Here is a 14,480-nt window from a genome sequence, read left to right as displayed (position 1 = left end):
ATCAGTTATTATGGAAACCTAGACTAGTAATAGAAGGGAACCTTTCCCAAATCATAGCACCTAAGTAGCTAGATTTCTATAGCAAGCCAAGTAGCTCTTAAACTTGAGTTAGCAATAAGATAGACTACGAGTCGTTCTTCTGGAGCTTTATTTGAAGTTTTACCTCACTGTAAAGTAGGAGGCTATGTTGATCTTATGTAAACAGTTCGTGTGTACTTCTATAGACATACCTTGGACTCGCATATGTTTCGTTGTACCACTCGAGGGATGTAATATGAGTGGAACGGTGTTTCACTTGTGTTATGTCAACGACTTGTGTACTACACCATGCGGTGGTACGCCTGGGTCACCTGTAGCTGGTATCGAAGCAAATGCTTTGACCCTAGGATTAAAACCCTTTAAAGGAGACCTATAGGTTTGGTAGTGTCTATAGGAAGTTGTCTTAGTCAAACCAATTATTCTTTTGACTTGAGATGGGTATTCACTTGAGAATAATCCTGACACACTTGAGTCAATCTTTCTTATCTATATTTCTTAAATAAGGTTAATTAGTTATCTTGCTTCATTCCAAATAACTAGAACCCCATTGAAGCTTAAGATAATGGGTGGTAGTAGACCCAGTTGGTATACAATACATGGTAGTCCAAAGAGAGGATACAACCATAAGGAAGATATCCTATTGGAAGAAGTATACCAATGCAAGTTATAGTTAAGTGAAAGTTAGTTAAAATGTCAAATGACTGATGTTAAGTAATGTAGATAAGTTATATGAGGTAGTATGTACCTGTGATGAGTCAATCATAGGAGGTAAGGAAGAGAGATAGGAGTATACAACTCTATTTTTCATGGTAAAGTTGGTTATCATATATGATTCATTTGAGAATCATGATATGAGGGAGTAGAACATCATAAGTACAATAACAAAAGGATGATAAGGAGTAGGATTTAGGGAATAGTTCGAAAGCTTAGGCCTTAAAATCCTGGAAAATGGTACCAAGTATGTTAGAATCATAGTCTTTAATTTAAAGAAGGCTTATTTAGAGCATATCACATAGAGAAATCCTAGAGTTATAGGTGGTATATTCTAAACAATCATGTGTTTAGAGTAGACATGTTAGATCTAATTGTATTATAGGAAGGAGTTATCAATAGCACACATATTTGGTATACTATTTTGTTAGTACTTCCAAAGAAAACTAGGTTAACTTCCACTATCCCAGGCCATTTTGTTTCAAGTTTGTCTCATTGCAAATGTGCAATTTAGATAAATGTTGAGACCACTAGTAGAAATTCACGTATTGTGCTAAGTATCACAATTTCAACCTATCTTATGTGGTGTTATATACTACACATCTGATCCTGATGTTTAGGGATGTCTTACCCAACTACTATATTCAGGTATATAAGGATGTGTATTATAAGCACAAAGCTGGATTTTCTTGGATTTTATTGGATTTTCATTGATTGACTAGATCCATACATGAAGTTTGACTTTGATATGCAAATGCATGTTGCAATATCAAGCTCTTACTTGATGTTATAGATCTAAAGGGTAAAGGTATTCGTGTAAGGAAGTGACGAATCCTGAAGATTTTGAAGATAAGATGAAGGTTCACTTAAAGAAGGAAGTAAAATTGTGGGAAGCAACCACAATACTCTAAAGGAAGGACTAATCAAAACTCACTTCTATCCTTAAACAAGGAGTACTTCAACATGGAAGTACCATGAAAGTGAGAAAATAGTGAATATGGAGCAGAAGAAGTAGAGCTGTATTCACTATGGAAGAAGGGAATGCAAGTGAAGTCACTTACAATACTATTTTTATAGTGTCAACAAGTGGTTATCTTGCAAAACAAACCCTAGAAGAAGGAAAATAGACAAGTGAAGTCGCAATTTGGTATAATAAGACCGCAAGCTGATATAGGATAATCATGGAGAGAAAGTATGTGAAGTGAGGTGTATCTGGACTAAAACTATCAAAGTAGCCACAGCTGGTAGGTAGATATTACCTAAAACCATAACATAGTCACAGCTGGTATCCAATAAGCCACATCTGGTACTAGGTAGTCTGCAGCTGGTACCAGATAGCCCACAGCCTGAACATATTTTTCTTTACCCTAAAAGAAAGGGGGATTCCGCAGCTAGTATTCCACAGCTGGTATTCCGTAGCAGGTAAACATTTAGTCGGGAGATTCACATCGGATACCCACAACTTTGTGGATATACCGCAAAGAATTCTTCATGAGACTTTAGAAAGGTACAAGATATAAACCAGACTTAAACCAACTACCTAACCTTGGAGTTTAATGATTAGAAGAAAGGAAGTTAGAAGGTCATTAGTACACTCCAAGGGGGAGAGGAAGGCTGAATGAGAAGTATTAAGATATAATATTTGGAGTATGATGGACTAAGAAGAAGGTCTGAACTGAGAGGAAGTCCGATCTTATTTTTATAAGGTTGTTGGTAACTACCCATATAAAAGTACTCTCAGGAGGTTGTCAGACCAGAAGCCAAGGTTCATATCTCGAGGAAGTAAGGGTTAGACCTTAACTTGAGTGGGTAATTGTAATTACTCCAAAACCAAGAGAACTTAAGCAAGCTTAAGATAATGAAGTTGGATAAAGAAGATGTCGGAGGACAATCAAAGCTTAAGAAGATACTATACGAAGGAGTTTGACCATACTAAAACATAAGCCTATTAGAAAGATTCCTTTCATGGAACCTAAAGAAACCAAAGGGAAGATAACTAGTACAAACTAGAAGCCATGATTGGATGGACTAAATAAGTCTGATCCATTTGTAGGACTAAACAACCAGGACCATGCCTATTGTAAATCTCTTACGAAGTACCATTACTTTCGTTATGGTAGTAAGGGAAAAACAATACCCTACCTTAAATAAATCTTTTAGAATTAAGGTTGGACATCGCAGCTGGTACCCCATAGTACCATATTACATCGCAGCTGGATTACCACAGCTGGCAGAACCAAGATTTGAGTACCCAAATAGGAAGATGTCACCACAACTATTAGTAAAGTCCATTAACACAATAAGATGTCTTAACTCAATAATGTTTGGATAGTAAGCCTATAAGCTTAGAGTGTTGGAAGAAATCATAGAATTAAAGAAAGTATCAGTGCCAGACATCGGAAGACTTCCGGAAGGATCTGGATAAGGGATATATTCAATTATATCTAATGTGATCACCATGGAGTTGAAGGATGGTGATCTGTTCAAGACATTTCAACATTCCGAAACATGAGAGCGTTCGAACTTCGGGACGAAGTTCGGTTTAAGGGGGAGAGGCTGTAATATCCCAGGTTTAGAGGCAATAAAATGAGAGAACACCAAAGTGTGCATTGCATTCATGCATAGAAAATCCGGGGAATTTTTGCGCTTTCAAATAAAACTTACCACGATAGTCGAAGTTTCACTTGACTTGCTGGAACCGAAGTAGATCATCAAGTCAAGCGCTATAAACTTCACTTGTGATCTTTGCTAAAACCTTGTTTTGGGTAGAGATGATTTGATCTATGGATTAGATCAAATGGAATTAGTTTTACAACAAACAACACCTTAAGTGAGGATTAAATACCAGATCCTATAAAGAATCATAACATGGTATTCCTTACAATAACACATTCTTTAAGAATCAAACCCTAACTTATTAACACTTAAAAGTTAGCAACTACCTTTGTGTGTAAATTAATTCACTTCTAAACTTATTACCAAATAAGGTAAACCACAGGGTCTAAAGTGCATAAACGCCACACCTTCTTATTTAAATCATAACTTATTAAGTATATGAAATATCATAAAACTAAATCCATTTACATTACGATTTATAGTTCAAACTATTTGAATCAAACTCGACTATGAGTATTTTGAAACACTTATGATCATGCCTTGGTGAAATCAAACACCGACTATCCAAATTTGAGGAATAACCTTCAACCTTGATCTTTTGATCAATATTATAATATAAATCCAATCCAATATGATATAGTGACTCATCCACAATAATAAAACCATCCACAAGATATTTAGTAACAAATGCCACTTGGCTATCTAAAAATAAATCATATGAGAGGATAATGATCATGCCACATGTGATGAAAATATCTACATGACTTGCTTTCCAAGCTTTGCCACCTCATGCTCAAAGGATTGCTATGGATGAGGGCATGACAACCAAGCACCTTACTCATCAAACCAACACAAGAGTCACCACCTAGGTGTCATGATACTAGAGCTTGCCCAAGCCTATAAATAGAGCCACACCCTTCATCCATTTGGACATCTTGTACCATGCTACAAGGAAACCAAACACTTGAGACCTTCCATGTTAATTAGCTAGGATCAAGATGAAGAAGCTAGGAGGTGGAGGCATACCACAAGATGCGGGTTTATCAGATTTCCTGAAGAACAAGCTACAGAAGATACCAAGGTAGAATTCCTAGGAAAAACCATCTATTTAGAGGATCATATCATCATCTCTTGAGTAGGACCTTAGGATATTCCAAGACATTGAGAAGTGAGAGAAGTTATAATACTAATCATAGCCATGTTCATACAAGAACACTAGAGTAGTACCAATCTTAGTTGTTCAAGTCAATATTTGATCTTAGAAGTGAGAACCCTATTCCATTAGCAATACCTTAGGAAACCAATTCCATAATCATCACAACTTGGTACTAATTATAAACCCAAGAATCTAGGATGAGTGTGATGAGAGGAATATTAAAGAGAGATTAGTGAGTAATGAGTGGATCTTGTCTAATGCATGATTATACCTTGTAGATATAGATGATAAGTTAAACCCAAATGATTAATAGATATCATCTACCACATAAAATAATAAGTTTATCACTAGTAGTTAACCCCAGACCAAACCTCATGTCTTGTATGGAGGAGTAACCCTAGCCAATTTAGCATAACCTAGCTTATGCTCATATTCTAATCCTAGTCAATTAAACATAACCTAACTATTGCTCACACCCTAAACCTAGTGGTGTATCACATTGGTGATCACTACTAAAACCCTAGTTTTTAATTAAACCCTAAGAACCATTATTCACATAAAATCATGAACCAATTCCATACCCTATACCATTTGTTAAACCTTAGCCATAATCAAAATATATGTGAACCATTAATATTGCTAAGTACTAGCAAACCCTAATCATGTGTTCACCATGCACATGTTCTAAATTTCCAATCAATTAAAACATGTTTAATTCCTTAATTAACAAAGCAATTGAGATAAACCCTAAAATCATATCTATTTGAAAATTTGAATTGTGTCTCATAAGAACACAAAATAAATCAATTATATAATGGTTGTTTGAAAACAAAACAATATAGTAGGTGGCATTATCAAATTGTTTTGATATTCAAATATATTAGAACCTGCAAAGTAAAACCAGGATCAAAATTTGAATTCAAAATTCAAAACAGAAAATAAAAATAGAAAATTTAAAAAGGGAAAAAAGAGAGGGCTTACCTTGCCGGGCCATGCCGACGATCACCGCAGCCCAACAGACCACCACATCGACCGGGCCCAGCACCAGCCCAGCCCACCAAACAAAACAACCCAACCCACCTTACCGATTCGTCGAGGAAGAAAAGGAGCATCGTCTTCTTCCTCAACGGCGGCAGACGCACGAGGACACCCCGGCCACCTCACCGTGAAGGATAGGGACGACCTGGACGCCGCAGACCATCCCAGAATCACGCTCAATACTTCTCGCGTCCGAGCTTATCCCAAATGCGTCCCGATTCGTGCCGTTTGCCGTGCCAACACGTCCGCCACATCTCGGCCATTGCTGCCGGTGGAATGACGAGATGGACCTCGTCATGCCCTATAAATATGTCCAGCAGCACCGCCGTGCACTTCTTGTTCTTCTCCGCCACTCTAATCACTCCCAGATCCTCTATATCTCTTGCCACCATCTGAGCATCATCGCCGGAGTCGAGCACGAAGACGGCGGAGGAGGCCACCCCAAGCTTGATTAGTTAGTCCAAAAGAAGCACATGGACTCAGGGATCCTCGGGGTGGAGCCAATCGTTCAAGGGGAGCTCGGAATCAAGCTAATTTTAAACTTCCCTTTCGGTGTACTGCGGAGGTATCGGCGAGCTGGGGCTCGTTTCCGTGCACCATCTTCACCGGCGAGCATCTCCACGCGTCGAGGGTAAGCTTGTGCATCTCTGGAGCCCCTATTTGTGTCGTTTCATCCACCGTAGCTTGAGTTAGCCGTTTGGCCGGAGTGCGCCGCCGCAGGACATGGTGGCCGGTGATGCTCCGGTGAGTATTTTAGTAAACCGCCACCACCATCGTGCTCAGTAGGTCGAGGGGGTCCAGAAACATGTAGTAGATCATCCCGGGGAGCCCGAAATCGGCGTCGCCGTCGCGTTCTGACTCGCCGGCGTCAAGCCGCCGGTGGTGTCGACGTGGAGGTGGACCCGCTGGTCATGTTGACTGGTCTTTGCCCGCGTGGCAAGTGACCTAGTCAACGGCCCCACTCGTCAGTCGCAGTGGCTAGATGTGAACCAGTATCTTTAGCATTTTTACTTTATTTCAAATTCCAGAAAATGTCTGAAACTTTGCAAAATCATAGAAATTTCATTTCAACTCAGAAAAATGCAAATAATATATCAAAATGCTCACAAAAATAAAATCTACTCAAATAAAATATAAAACAAAAATGTGTGTCAAAATAAAAATTCACTTATTTTTAACCTTATTAATTATGCCATTTCAATTATTCAAAATACAATTTGAATTCAATAATTAGTGAAGTTATAAAAATTAAATTTTAACTATTCAGTAACTAAGTAAAATGTTAGAATTAATTTTATTTACCATATTTACATTAACTTAATTATTAATGGTAATTCATAAACCCTAATTTGCAAATTACCATTTACCATTTTTTTTAAAATAGTAATAACTCAAGAAAATATTATAAGCCAATATTATTTTGGTAAATCAAAACTTATTTACTTAAACATCTTTATTTAACAAGTTAATTATTTTAAACCCTAATAACAAATATTAAACCCTGATTCTTAATTAAACTAAAATAGGAGTTACCCTAATTATTAATTCTTGTGGAAATTAATAAAATGTTAAACCATTACTAATTTTGATTCAAAGTAATTAGTGACCACATTTCAATTGTAAATTATTAGTTCAAGTATTGTATCAATGTAGAAACCCTAGTTCTAATATTAATGAGGACCTTGAACTTATTATTTCATGTGATCATTCCACTTTAGCAAGTAACTCTAAAACCCTAGTTATATGTCACATGTGATCATGTGAGATTCATCTATACCTATAGAACCTTAATAAGAAACCAATGAATGCCTGCTTATGATCTACTAGCATAAACCAAGTCACAGGTGATTATCATTTCATGTTCCTATTCTTAATTAAAACCTATATGATCCACTAATGTCACCTAGGTATAAACCCTAACTTGTTAATTGGATTAGTACCATTGATCACCAATCCATTATACCACACCATTAAGATCAACCTCAACCATCAAACCCTAGTTAAACCATGATGATAAACCCTAATACCAACCTTGTGTAGCAAATCACATCACATGTTCCTATCCAACTAAACCTTACTTAGGAAATGATAAACCACTTAGCTTAGAAACAATTAGAGATTATTTAGTAAAGCAATTGTGAAACCATAGTAAACCCTAATAGCTAATTTATAGAACCATCTTAAATAACCATCCTTTGATATAATGCTTAGAAGAAACCATAGCAATAAACCTACCAATACTTGCTATATAAAAATCCATTCCAAGTTAAGAACCAACTAGTTCCTATTATTGAAACTAAATGAATTCAATAGTAAACCCTAGAAAGCCATAGCTCCTATGTATAGTAGTTCATATTCTTATTTTAACCTGTTCTTCAAAAGTTATTCTTTTGAAGTACAAGTGTCAATCAAACCTTAGAAGCCTTAATCCTTCTTTGAAATACTCAATATTTCTTAAACAACATGTTCTTCAAAAGTTATTCTTTTGAAGTATAGTATAAGTAATCATCAACCATGTTCTATAGAACTTAAAATTGACAACTGTTCTTTACATATTGTTCCACCACTATTCTTATGTGTATGATTATTATGATGTCTTATATCACTTAGTTATGATGCTAATATAACCAAACCCTAATAAAAACCTTGTTTGAGAACCATTGTAAAAGTGCAACCAACCCTAAAGAAATCTTTAGAACTCATACATCCTAAATCATCGAGGTTAGGTTACGCTCGGGACGATTGCATCTCATACTATGCATTATAGCATCTTTGCCAGTTCTTTAAACATTGTCCTTACCGGACGATGATGGTATTTCAGCATTTGGAGTTCTCACGTATCGAAGCTTTTGCCTGCATAATCTTGCAGTCAAGAAAGGCAAGTTCATCGCTTGCTCATGTCATTTGATTATTTTTATCAAACTATATGCAAAGTACTATACTTATCACTCATGCATCGAAAAGCAAAATATTATTTTCCAATTATGAATATGACTATGTGGTGGGCAATGGAACCATGGTATGTGTTGATATGGTGGAGGTTCCATTGCAATGGGTTATATCACCCTAGGATTAATTACCAATGCCGTCCGGTGATTCTAGCGCCGTACATATCGCGTTGACCATAAGATCTATAATGGCTCGGGGAAGTCAGTCGTATCTTTTCCCTTCGCACGCCAACGGATCGGAGAGACGGTGGGGTGCTGGAGGCTACTGCCGCAATAGGTTGGGAAATCCTTTTAAATCCCCATCCATTAGTGATGTTAATCTCTTCGATCTATGAGGGATTGTCCGGAGTACACCATGAGTAAAGCCGTATTATCGGGGAAGTCTACCGGAGGTGTACGGTCGGACAAAAGGGTGGGTTTGCGGGGTCGCGGAGAAGGCGGTGATTGGCTTGGATCTTACACTGGCCCCACACCAAGGAAGTGTGGACGGGAAAGTACACCAGGTTGGTATCAAGGATAAGTTCTCTTATGGGAAAAGTAACGCACCTCTGCGAGAGGATACTGAATTGTGATTGTCACTCCCTGTTCGGGAAGGGAAGCTGCGAACGCGGCAGAAAGGAACTCCACGAAGTTCTGGTCAACTCTGTGAAGACCGACGGGCATAGTTTTCAGAATAAAATAAACCTTTTGAAGAAATGTTTACAAAAACTTGCATTGGCCTATGACTTTCTGGTCTATGGCTGTAACTAGTGCATGATACACATATTTCCTAATATGAACTTGCTGAGTACGCTCGTACTCATTCTATCTCGTTTGAACCCCCTTCTTAGAGCAATGCACCGAAGGAGAAACTACCGTGGAACTCGAAGACAAAGGAGTCAACTGCAACAAGATGAAGAATCCAATCAAAGAAGTCAATGGAGTCAACTCCTGCATCAGTTATTATGGAAACCTAGACTAGTAATAGAAGGGAACCTTTCCCAAATCATAGCACCTAAGTAGCTAGATTTCTATAGCAAGCCAAGTAGCTCTTAAACTTGAGTTAGCAATAAGATAGACTACGAGTCATTCTTCTGGAGCTTTATTTGAAGTTTTACCTCACTGTAAAGTAGGAGGCTATGTTGATCTTATGTAAACGAGTTCGTGTGTACTTCTATAGACATACCTTGGACTCGCATATGTTTCTGTTGTACCACTCTGAGGGATGTAATATGAGTGGAACGGTGTTTCACTTGTGTTATGTCAACGACTTGTGTACTACACCATGCAGTGGTACGCTGGGTCACCGCATCATCCCTGCATAATGACATATGCCACGACAAATACCCGATCATAGTTTTTCGTCTGCTCGCCTTAGCCTAAGACATGCCGCCTAGAGTTGTACCTCCCAACACCAGAGTCCGAGGGGTCTTTTACCCAGGAGTAGAAAATTCCCCGACCAGCTCGACCCTCCGGAATGCCGCGACCAACTACGGGGCATTATTCAATGGGAGCTCATAGGTTGTACCCCGCGTACCTGAAAAGGCAAATGGGTTGCGTCCCTTCTCATGGGAAGAACCCCGGTCGAAGCGTCCATGGTCGGACTGCCACTACATTTGCAGGACTCAAACTAAGGCGAGACAAACTACTACGCTACGCCCCGTGCCCACTTTGGGGTAATGTGGTTGCACTGTCTTTCAGTCCGGTTGAGTACTTAGGCGCTAAAGTTTTCGAAAATATTTTCTTTCCTCCACTTGCCTCCAGCAAATCTTCTTTTTAGAAACTTTTGCCTTTTGATAAACCACACTTGGGCAGGGCTACCCCATTCCAAGGTTTTCAAAAATCTCATTTTCAGGAAAACATTTTCATACCGTTTTTCGAGGGCTCCCAACCTATAGTCCAATTCTTCTTCGAAAAGTGGCGACAAGGATGACAAGGTGATAAGCACCATATCACTAATAGAGGTGTGGTCAGTAGGTACCAACGAAGGCTGCACCCTAAGGTTGGAATGATAAAACTCCGGGTGGCAATAACCACCCACATAAATAAATAAACCATGCAATTTATAAAACTGCTAATAATGCAAGAGTAAGATAATTAGGATGAGATATGCATCAAGAGGTGGCTTGCCTTGGTTGGCTACCTGTCCCTGGACTTCATCTTCATGAATCATCAGCTCTTTCTTCCTCTTCGAAATCCTCACCGAGATCTCCTCCTTCTCCGGTAGCGTTCGCATTCTAACGTCGCAAAATAAAAGAAACACACCACACCAAATCAACAAACCATTCCATAATAATGCACACGAAAATTTGATAAAATCACAGTATGTAAAGGTTCACAAATGCAAACTACTGGAAGTGGTTTCACTATTTTATGATTTTTAAAATAAAAGATATGATTTTTACAATTCCATAAATGACTTAGGAACCATTTAAATCGTCTAAATCTTTTTGTATGTCACAAAAATACATGCAGCATACCTACAGAAAGCTAACAGCATGTAGAACACACATGCACAAGAATAACTTGCAGACTAATTTTTAATTAACCTAGACAAATTAAACAAGACATAATCTAGAGAACATAAACAGCTATCCAGACCAGTATCAGAGCATCACAAACCAGATCCAAGGATACCCATGGATAGCTAATACCAAATGTGAGCTAACCCCACTGGTTTGGCATTTTTCTGAATTGTAAATGATTTTACAAAAATCATATACTGAAAACATATACTTTTTCAGTAATACAATGCTTGGAATTAAACTAACACTCTGAAAAATATTTCCTTAGGCACAAAATTACCCTATAGATACATCTGCCAGTAGCACTTGGGTTTGTTTCAAAATCATGTGTAGTTTTTGAATTAAAAATCAGAGAAGAGCTCTCTGGACAAATCTTGTTTTATAAACAAACTCAAATCCAGGAAGCTTATGCATTCTAGACTAGTGCCAAAATGAAGCTATTTACATATACTTCACAACAAAATTAACCTCATTCAGAAAGGTTTTATAAATCTCACACACTAAATAAATTACACAATCAGATACTTTTTAGGTTTGTATTTATCAGCACAAATTTACCGTACTAAATCACATGCATGCATTTATTCATGGTTAAAATTTTGTTTACAAGAACAAAGCACTTTGAATAATCGAATTTTAGTCATTTATGAATTTACGGTATTTCGAAAACTGCCGCAGATTTACTAGAAGATTTAGAACAGAAACAAAAGAGAAGGAGAAACAGGCCGGGGTGCTGGGCCTGGCCAGATCCGGCCCGGTAGCGATGCGGGCGCGCGGGAGGACATCCCGCTTGAAATGCAGGGACGTGGCGGGCCGCGCTGGCGTGCGGGCCCCGCATCGACCGCATGCATGCGAGGAGGTTTCTTCCTCGACGCGACGCAGGACACCGGCGGAAACCCTGGCTTCTTCTGGCAGCTCGTGTGCTCACCTCCGGTCGCAGAAGACGTCGGGAGGGGGCACGCTTGACGCGGCGGAAGGAGGGCTTCCGAGCGGTGGTCCTGGCGGGCAAAACAGAGATGGCCTCAGCGGCGGTCGACGGCGACGCAAACGTCGGAGACGGGGGTGGAGGGCTCACCTAGGGCTTGCTGAAGACGAGTTCGGGGCGGTCGACCGTGCAGCAGCGGCCGGTGGCCCTCCTCAGCCAAACGAGATGCACCAACAGGCTTCTCGACGACGGTGGAGGCGCGGGTGGTTCCTCACCGTGGGCTTGGTCGGAGATGGTGGGGATGACAACGTGGGGCTGCGGAGGAGGCTCGCCTCGGTCTTCTCGTATGCGCAGGCATGCTCGCGGTCGACAGCAAGGTCGGAGGAGAGGTGGGTGGCGGCACGGAGCTGCAGGTGTGCGCTCGATGCAGCCATGCAGGCGACCGGGAGCTCACCAGGGTTGGCTCTGAGGCGATGACGGCGACGCAGGGAGTGGAGGCGGTCAGGGCAGCGCATGGGCGCGACGCGCGTGTGCCGACGGGCGCCCAGACGCCGACACGGACAGCGTGACACGGCCGACAGCGCCGCGGACGAAGTGACGAATCCCGACGACGCCGGCCTCCTGACGATCTAGGCAGAGAAAATGGAGGAGTTAAACCATCGAGAGGTTGCAGTGATAGGGAAAAGAGAGGGTGCGGAGAAAAATCTGCAGCCATCGTCATCAACGAAGGATGAACGGACGAGCTCCGGCCAGCTCGGTATGGTTCGTCGGCGAAGAGGGAAACCAGCAGGAATTTTCCCCCCTGCGGTTGCTTTGAGGTGCAGAGAGAGGTGTGAGGGGGTGGAGTGAGCCAGGGAAAGGTCGAGAAGGACTCGGGTTCGGTTTAAAAGGGAAGGACGCCGGTGTACCGTGGATGAGGAGCACGCGGTCAAGAGCGAGCTGTGCTCGGAGGAGATTGGGCAAAGCAGCGGTGGCATCTGTCGCGGCATCCAGAGGCGGGTCCAGCTCGACCGAAAATGGGGAGAAACGCGTGTTGAGCTTGTCGGGATGAGACGATGTCCATGCGTTCGCGAAGGTGTTCGATGAGTAAAGCGAGACGGTGAGGGGACGAGGGTGGCATATGACGATTTAATTACGGCCCTGGATCAGTGCTACATCGTCCTAGGGCTTGGGGCTTCTGTAGGTGCAGCGACGCTCTGGGAACGAATCGACATACCCAGAGGTGGTGATCACGGGCATGTCGAGCAAGGGCGACGCTGCTGTGGAGCCTGGGTTGCCTCGGGAGGGTGCATTACGCTGAGACAGTGGAGAGGACGTCTCCCTGGCACGGCCTAAGGTGCTGGTGTGGTCATTTCCTTGACAGCTTCCTTTTGGTGTCCACCGTGAGCAAGGGAAGAAGAGGGGCACCTAGGGTTAGCTGGGAAGGCTTCAGCGATGTCCAAGGGTGGTAGGGGTTCTGTAGCTCGTGTTGGTACTGGTGCAAAAGAGAGAGATGAGCTGCAGCAAGGATCCTACCAAGATCTTGTGAGAGGCATGCACCCCGGCCTCTCTCTCTCTCTTTCTCAAATTTCTCCAAGGGGAAACGGCCAAAGGGGTAATGCAGCTGCTGTTGATGCTCTAGGTCGACCAGGGATGCATGGTAGAGGGGTCAGATCGATGATGATCTATTCCAAAAGGGAGATGGAAGAAGTGGGGCATGGATGCCTTGCATGCAAGGCATGGCCGGATACTTCCAATGCCCAGCTGTAATGGACTATGGCGTTGAGCAAGGTGGAGGTTAGGAGATGATTGTCTAGCCCAGGTTGGATAAGTAAAAAAAAATTATTTGAAAAGGTTAAGAGAAAAGAGATGGAATTGTAGGTTAATCAAGTGAATGATCAAATGATCATTTACTTAGGCCATGTCTAGATAGATGAGGTGATGATGATAGGCAGATCAGAGCGGTTTATTTGCTGTCCAAGCGCTGCTACTCTATTTTGAACCCATTTAATATTTTTTTTTGGGTCCCTTCTTATGTCTATGGCTAGTTTTGATTGGAAAATTGGAGGAAGCTAAATTTTGAAGATTTTCAAGATTTTGAAGAGAGCAAGATAATATTTTGAGTTAAATATACTCCACTAGCAAGAAAATGCATAGTAGGTTTTTCTTATTACTTTTTGATAATAAGGAGAGCAAGAAATGACATATACACCATGAACATGCATTTTGGTGAATAGGAAATAAGATAAAGAAAATTATTTTATAGAAATTATTTTTGAATGGAAATGATGTGATACAACATATCAACAACTTTTCCTATTTTAAATAGAGGTAAGGTTTTGAAAAATAAATATGGAAATGACAAGAAATATTTTGATAGCCAATATAGAGAGGTTTAGGATTTTACATCATTAGCTCAAATCGGAGGGAAAACCCGCGCTTTAAAAATTGGCATTGACATAAAATTACGGTTTAACTTTAGAGGTAGGTTTTGTTTCAAGGATGCAAAACAAGTATCAGGGTGAGATGGGGATGAAATGGATATTATTTATTTGATGGACCAA

The sequence above is a fragment of the Lolium rigidum genome, chromosome 5 (genome assembly GCF_022539505.1).
Source record: "Lolium rigidum isolate FL_2022 chromosome 5, APGP_CSIRO_Lrig_0.1, whole genome shotgun sequence".
NCBI lineage: Eukaryota > Viridiplantae > Streptophyta > Magnoliopsida > Poales > Poaceae > Lolium > Lolium rigidum.
Note: the sequence above shows the minus strand (reverse complement) of the source record.